The sequence below is a fragment of the Chelonia mydas genome, chromosome 1 (genome assembly GCF_015237465.2).
Source record: "Chelonia mydas isolate rCheMyd1 chromosome 1, rCheMyd1.pri.v2, whole genome shotgun sequence".
Taxonomy (NCBI): domain Eukaryota; kingdom Metazoa; phylum Chordata; order Testudines; family Cheloniidae; genus Chelonia; species Chelonia mydas.
Window position 1 is genome coordinate 96,393,438 of NC_057849.1, and position 6,356 is coordinate 96,399,793.

At 41.1% G+C, this 6,356-nt stretch overlaps 1 pseudogene; it reads right to left on the minus strand.

Annotated features, from left to right (window-relative positions):
• Positions 1 to 1,975: 1,975 nt before the first annotated feature.
• On the minus strand, positions 1,976 to 2,988 carry LOC102935840 (annotated as a pseudogene).
• Between the last annotated feature and the right edge of the window lie 3,368 nt (positions 2,989 to 6,356).

Consider the following 6,356-nt stretch of genomic DNA (forward strand, 5'->3'; position numbering starts at 1 on the left):
GATGGCTAAGGGGAGAGATGATTGAGGTCTATAAAATCATGACTGGTGTAGAGAAAGTAGATGAGAAAGTGTTGTTTACTACTTCTCATAACACGAGAACTAGGGGTCACAAATGAAATTAATAGGCAGCAGATTTAAAACAAATAAAAGGAAGTATTTCTTCACACAATGCACAATCAACCTTTGGAACTCCTTGCCAGAGGATGTTGTGAAGGCCAAGACCATAACAGGTCTCAAAAAAGAACTAGATAAATTCATGGAGAACAGTTCCATCAATGGCTATTAGCCAGGATGGGTAGGAATGGTGTCCCTACGCTCTGTTTGCCAGAAGCTGGCAATGAGCAACAGGGGGTGGATCACTTGATGATTACCTGTTCTGGTCATTCCCTCTGGGGCACCTGGCACTGGCCACTGCTGGAAGATAGGATACTGGGCTAGATGGACCTTTGGTCTGACCCAGTAGGGCCGTTCTTATGTTCTTATACATTAGGTTATCTAAATTAAAATTCCTCACATTCTGTCACAAAATGTAATGCCAAGACACTCATTTCTTATGGCGTGTACCTGAAATTATGTAGGTCCCAAGCTTCCAGTCATGTAGGCTAGGAAGAGGGGAACAGGGACTGATTCTGCCAGGTATAGCAAGGCTAGTGGATGAGACCCTCCCAGGGCTTACTGCTTCTCCCATAACGTTACAGTTCCTGATGATGTCAGCAGACTGTACTTCACAACTTGGATTCTGGACAGCAGCCCATCTCCCTATAGTAGAACATGGGGAAAGTTACATCTGAGAAATCCACAACTTGATCTATTCTACAGAACGTTCTTGCTGCTGAAATACAATATTTAGATAGTCTAATAACAGACATACCAGTGGGAACAAGCCCTGTTTTGAAGGAGCGTCTGCTATGTTGCCTTTCTCACTTTTACAGACCAGAAAATGAAACAAACATCTGTAGGCAATAACGTTTCTGCAGGCTCTTTTTGAAATGAACAATACTTTTCAAAAAGATACATTGGCCAAGGTCACATATGCAAAGTGTTGTAAAGCCACCATGCAGCACAACTCCTCTCTTATTAATTAGAATTAATTGTATTTTAGCACCATAAGAAACATGTGGTGGTTAACTCCCCCACAGTAATCACCCTACATTGTCATGTAACCCTCTCTGAGTTTGAATCAAAGGTGCATTCCTGAAACCAGGTATCTGGCTCCCTGGCATACACATACATGATTGCCACCTAGTGGCTAATAGGCAAAGTCCACACTTCAATAAAAAATTTGCAGTGATAAAAATGGGCAATCTAAAATAATAAACATGTTAAGTGATTTGCAGTACTGTTTGTAAAAATGTTTTCAGTGTTTGATGCTTTAAAGTTTAAAATGCTCTCAAAACTATAGAGTTCAACATCTGTGATGCATATTAAAATGTTTTCGTGTAGTTATATTACCTACTTAATCAAGAAATGGCTCTGCTCAGGACATGTTAGTTTTTGTATTGTTTTATTAAATGACTAACAAAATAATAAACTATGTAACTCAACTTTTTAATCGTCATCATCTGCGGCATTTGGCACAGACTACTAAATAAGATACTGTATCAATGATAACATGGAAGTTGTATTCGTGTTGTGAGGTCAACATTGAGGCCCCCATTGTGTTTAAAATATTGAATGGCGTGCTAACTGAACTCTCAAAGACGGACTACTCAGGTAATTTCTGACCAACTCCATAAGTGTTTCCTCAAAAATACAATAAAATGAACAAATAAAAAGTTTAATTTAAAAGTAATACAAGTCACCTATTAACCATGACATACATATAGCCTAATCCTAAACCTCTGCAGTTTTGGGATGCTATTTTGGAGCGGCAGAGAGACCACCTGCAATTTTATTAGGAAACAAAATTGAACATAAAAGAGGTTACAGGACAAGTGCAATCAAATGCGTCTATGCTTCTTTTTTAAAGGATGACTTACTTATTCACATCACTATTGCTCCCGGTGTGCTGCGCATAGTTGTTTAACTTGCATCTTGAAAGAGCAAGGATGGCCTGCTGGAAGTTGTCTCCCATCACAACATAAAGTAATAGGTTACCGCACGTGTTTAGTGCAGCTCAGGGTCTGAGGCAATGTAAGCAGCGTGGATTTGGTTTTCAATGTGGCAGCTAACTGGTTGAAGTCGTAATTCTATCCGAACACCCCTAAAGACATGAAAGGGTAGGAAGCACACATAAAAGACCACCAAGAGGAGAATGGCAAGTCTGCGAGCCTTCTACTTGTAACAAACAGGAGTATGAGGCCCTCTAGTCAAAGTGTAGATAATGACAGTGTAACACAGAGTCACAACCACTAGTGGCAGGTAGAAGGCTAACCCAGACAGAAGCCAGTTATACCACTTAATAGTGTCCAGGTTTTCAGAACTAGTGAGGTCCAGGCAAATGGATTTGTTCTGGTTCTCCCTTGAGGTGATTAAAAAATTGCCAGGACTGACAGCCACCAGGGAAATCACCCAACGTGCAGCACAAGCCACCACTGCCCATCTCCTTTTCTGAATAGAGAGGAACTTTACTGGATGGACAATCACAAAGTAGCAAAAGATGCTGAAGCAAGTGAGGAAGAGGATGCTGCTATACAAGTTGAAGTGGAAGCCAAAAGGGATAAACTTACACATGAAGTCTCCGAAGACCTAGTGGTCTCCATTGGCATAGTAATGTATCAGGAAAGGAAGGCTTGTTAAGTACAGTAGGTCTGTGAAGGACAAGTTCAACATAATGATGGTGCTGTTCTTCCCGGACCTCATCTTGAATCTGTATACAGAAATTGCAATAATATTCCCTGGGAAGCCCACCAGAAAGATTATGCTGTACATAGGAGGGAGATAGAAATTCTTCAGAAGGACATCTACATCGGTACAGTTTGTGAAAGCAACTGCATGGCTTTGCAACGAAGTTAAGTTGGCTAAGCCTTCAGTTGTATTCATGGCCATTTTCTTACTGCTTTAGCAAATGGTAAAGAAAAGAAAAATGTTTAGTTTTCACTAATAAGTTAATGCAGCATTTTAACCATATCACTATATAAGGGACTTTCACAGTTCAAAACACAAGAGTCTGTTAAAATACTTGTAATAAAGGCTGGTTTGGGTCTGAAACAGCATCAAGTCCTTCAGTATAACTGCCCAATTTAATAGTAGTAACTTTTTTGAATAAGAAAAGGACTTGTTGCTTTGGTGGAAGCTGATCTGATGGGGTGAACTTTGTTTTCTTAAGTTACAATTTATGGTATTTTTAAACTGATCAGCTCAGCATTATCAAGTAAGTCTCAGAGATAGATGTACTGCACATGAATGACAAAGGTGCTACACTTACAACTGAAGGCAGTTTCAGTGTTTTAGGGCATGAAACATTACCCTCAATAATGTCAGGAAATCTCCTTGTGCTTTTATTGTTGCATTCAGCAGGGGCCAGCCGGAGAAGAAAAGCAACCTAGAAGTGCTATGTCTGGTGACATTCATCGTTTATTTTTATGCAAAAAGAAAAGGAGGACTTGAGGCACCTTAGAGACTAACAAATTTATTTGAGCATCAGCTTTCGTGAGCTACGGCTCACTTCATTGGATGCATTCAGTGGAAAATGACTGTTATTTGCTATGCAGATGTTTGGCCCTGTCAAGGTTTTAATAATGGTGTTTGACATAAAAATTGTATATTCTCTTCTGAAACATTGGAATAATTCCCCTCCCCCTTTGAAAAGCAGCCTCCTCACCAGTACTCCCAGTTTAAGAAAATGAGACTACTGTGTCCAATTGAAAGTACAGGGGGAATTTAGGTAGGAAGAAGAAAATTGCTCACATTAGAATTTGGTCCATACCCCTGTGCAAACACATCCTTTCTTCTGAAAAGCGTGATGGATTTTTTAATCGCCACAAGTGATCCAAGCCCTGATTCAGTTCTTTCCAGAAAGATGCCACTTCCAATAGCACAGAGTCCTGTAACAATCACTGGGGCACTCGTTCTGTACTTATTCGAGAGGAAGAATGGTGCTTCTTGAATCACCAATACAATTCCCTGTAACATCAAGGATTGGTGGAGGGGTTAGGTTTCATATCCCAAGTATTGACCAAGAACAACCTCCACTGAGTTGTGAGATATGACAAAATCACAGTCCGTGTTCAAGATTTTAATTACAACTTGTGAAAAATATTTTATTGGAATATTTTAAAACTGTTAAAATAATGGATTACCAATTGAGGTGCAGGAGAGCTTGTCAAATATTTGCCAGTGTTTTAAAAACTTCGTAGTTTGAAACAGTATAAAAGAGGGTTTAGCTAAATGTCTTTAGGCCAGTGGTTCTCAGCATTTTCTATATGGGAACCTCCCTCCCATCTAGAATTCTGAGAAGGGCAGGATAGTTGTGATCCTCTGACATCTGTTCAGAACCTCCCTGGAAGGTTCCTATCCCTAGACTGAGAACCCCTGCTTCAGGTTAAATAAGGAAATGGCTTACAAGACAGCACTTAAATGATGGAGAAGTGAGGGAAATATGGCTAAAAGAAGCAGGCGGTGGGTAAAAGGATTATAATATCCTTTTCAAATAAGTTTAAATCTATCACTATGATTTAGGTGTTAACCAGGTAAATGACAAAGGGTCTAGTCCTGCAACAGGAGGTCTTAATGGATTACCTCTTATAGGAAATACTCAGCACCATACAGCTCCTGGCCCTTAGAAAGTACAGCCATAAAAATGTGAAGGGTACTGATGTTATTAGAAGACTCTTGCAGCTGCCAGCCTGTCCCTGCTGCCAACGTGCCAAAGACAAAAAGCTATACAGAGGGCACAACAGACCCCTAACACCACTGAGGAGTGTGACACCCGAAAGCTGCAGTCCCTGCTGACTAAAAGATTGGATCACTTGCTTTTCACAAATGCCATTCCTTTTATTATTTACACAGTATCTCACATAGCAGGCCTTGCCACTGTTCTGTGTGTAAGTAAGAATCCCTTCGGGTGTGCCAGCTTGCAGGCAAATCAATCAGCAAGCAATTTATTGCTGAGGAGCCTGAGGGATGTTTAGAGGTGTCCAGTGCAAATGTGTGTGATATATTGGCCTAAATCCAGTTCTGAATGTCTGTCACATTATTAGCTGTAATACAACCTGTTACTGGAGCAACAAAAAAGAGGAGACAGACAGGCTCTGCTGCTTGGCTTTATTATTTTGTTTTCTGAATTACACAAATTATTTGTCCCAAACTTAAATCTAATTAGACAATAGTTCCTATTGGAGCCAATTCTACCAGGGTCAGGGAAGGAGTGAAGAGACTTAATGACACCAGAAAATCATCAATGTGCATCCGTAATGAAGGAAGGGCAGATTGATGACCCTGAAGGGAAGGCTGGCACCCCTAAAGACAATTGATTAAATCGAAACCAGGACAGGATGACCCTCTCAAAGGTGTTTTGAAATGTTAACATCAATCAAGGAGTAACTGGTCAGAAACTGACACAGCAAAATGCATAGTCTTCAACAGAGAAAAAAGACTATAAGAACAGGGTGGTTGGCCATGAGATTTTGGGTTCGTCTTGCCACATTCCAGGAGCATCGGATCACGACCGACAGAGCCCGGCTCCCCTGTGTGACCAATCTGGCTGGCCACTAGATTGATCCAGACTCTGGACTGGTAACTATAAACATCAACTGGCAGCACTGTGTGCATGGTGTGTGTGTATGTGTGTGTGAGATTGAAGAGCATATGCTAACTGTTGTATTTACAGTAAATGTGACATTTTGCCTTATCTCTCTTATAAGATCCTATTGGTATTATTTTATTAGTGTAACATATATATGGTATTTGTAACTGTTCACCAAGTTCATGCAAACAAACTTCAGCCCATGGGTTGTTCATGAACTGTTCTTGTGCCAGTGTTGCCATTTACTGAGCTCCCCCTCATGGCAATGGGTCGCTTTACAGGCACCCTGCTCTTGTTAGCTCCCTCTTGCAGGTCCCTTAAGAACTCCGCAAAGTCTTTCATGTGACTAACAGCACCCCCAGTCAGGGCTGGTTTAGGAACAGAAATCATTCAAACAAGTCTGAGAGTCCCAGAATGAAGTCGACAACACAAAAACCTCATATTCAGTCCTGGTTCTTCTGCTGCACCCAGAGCTGTTTCTCTTCCCAGTCTGCTCCATTCAAAGTCCTAGCTCTTTCTGGCTTGAGCTCAGCTCTCTGGACTTGCTTCCTTCTCCTGTCAGCCTATCCCCAGCCTTTTGGCCTCGGGCCTGTCCTGTTTTGGCAGGCAACTCCCAGGTCCTATCTGACTGAAGCCTCAGGTTTCTGGCTCTGGCTTCTAAAACCCATAG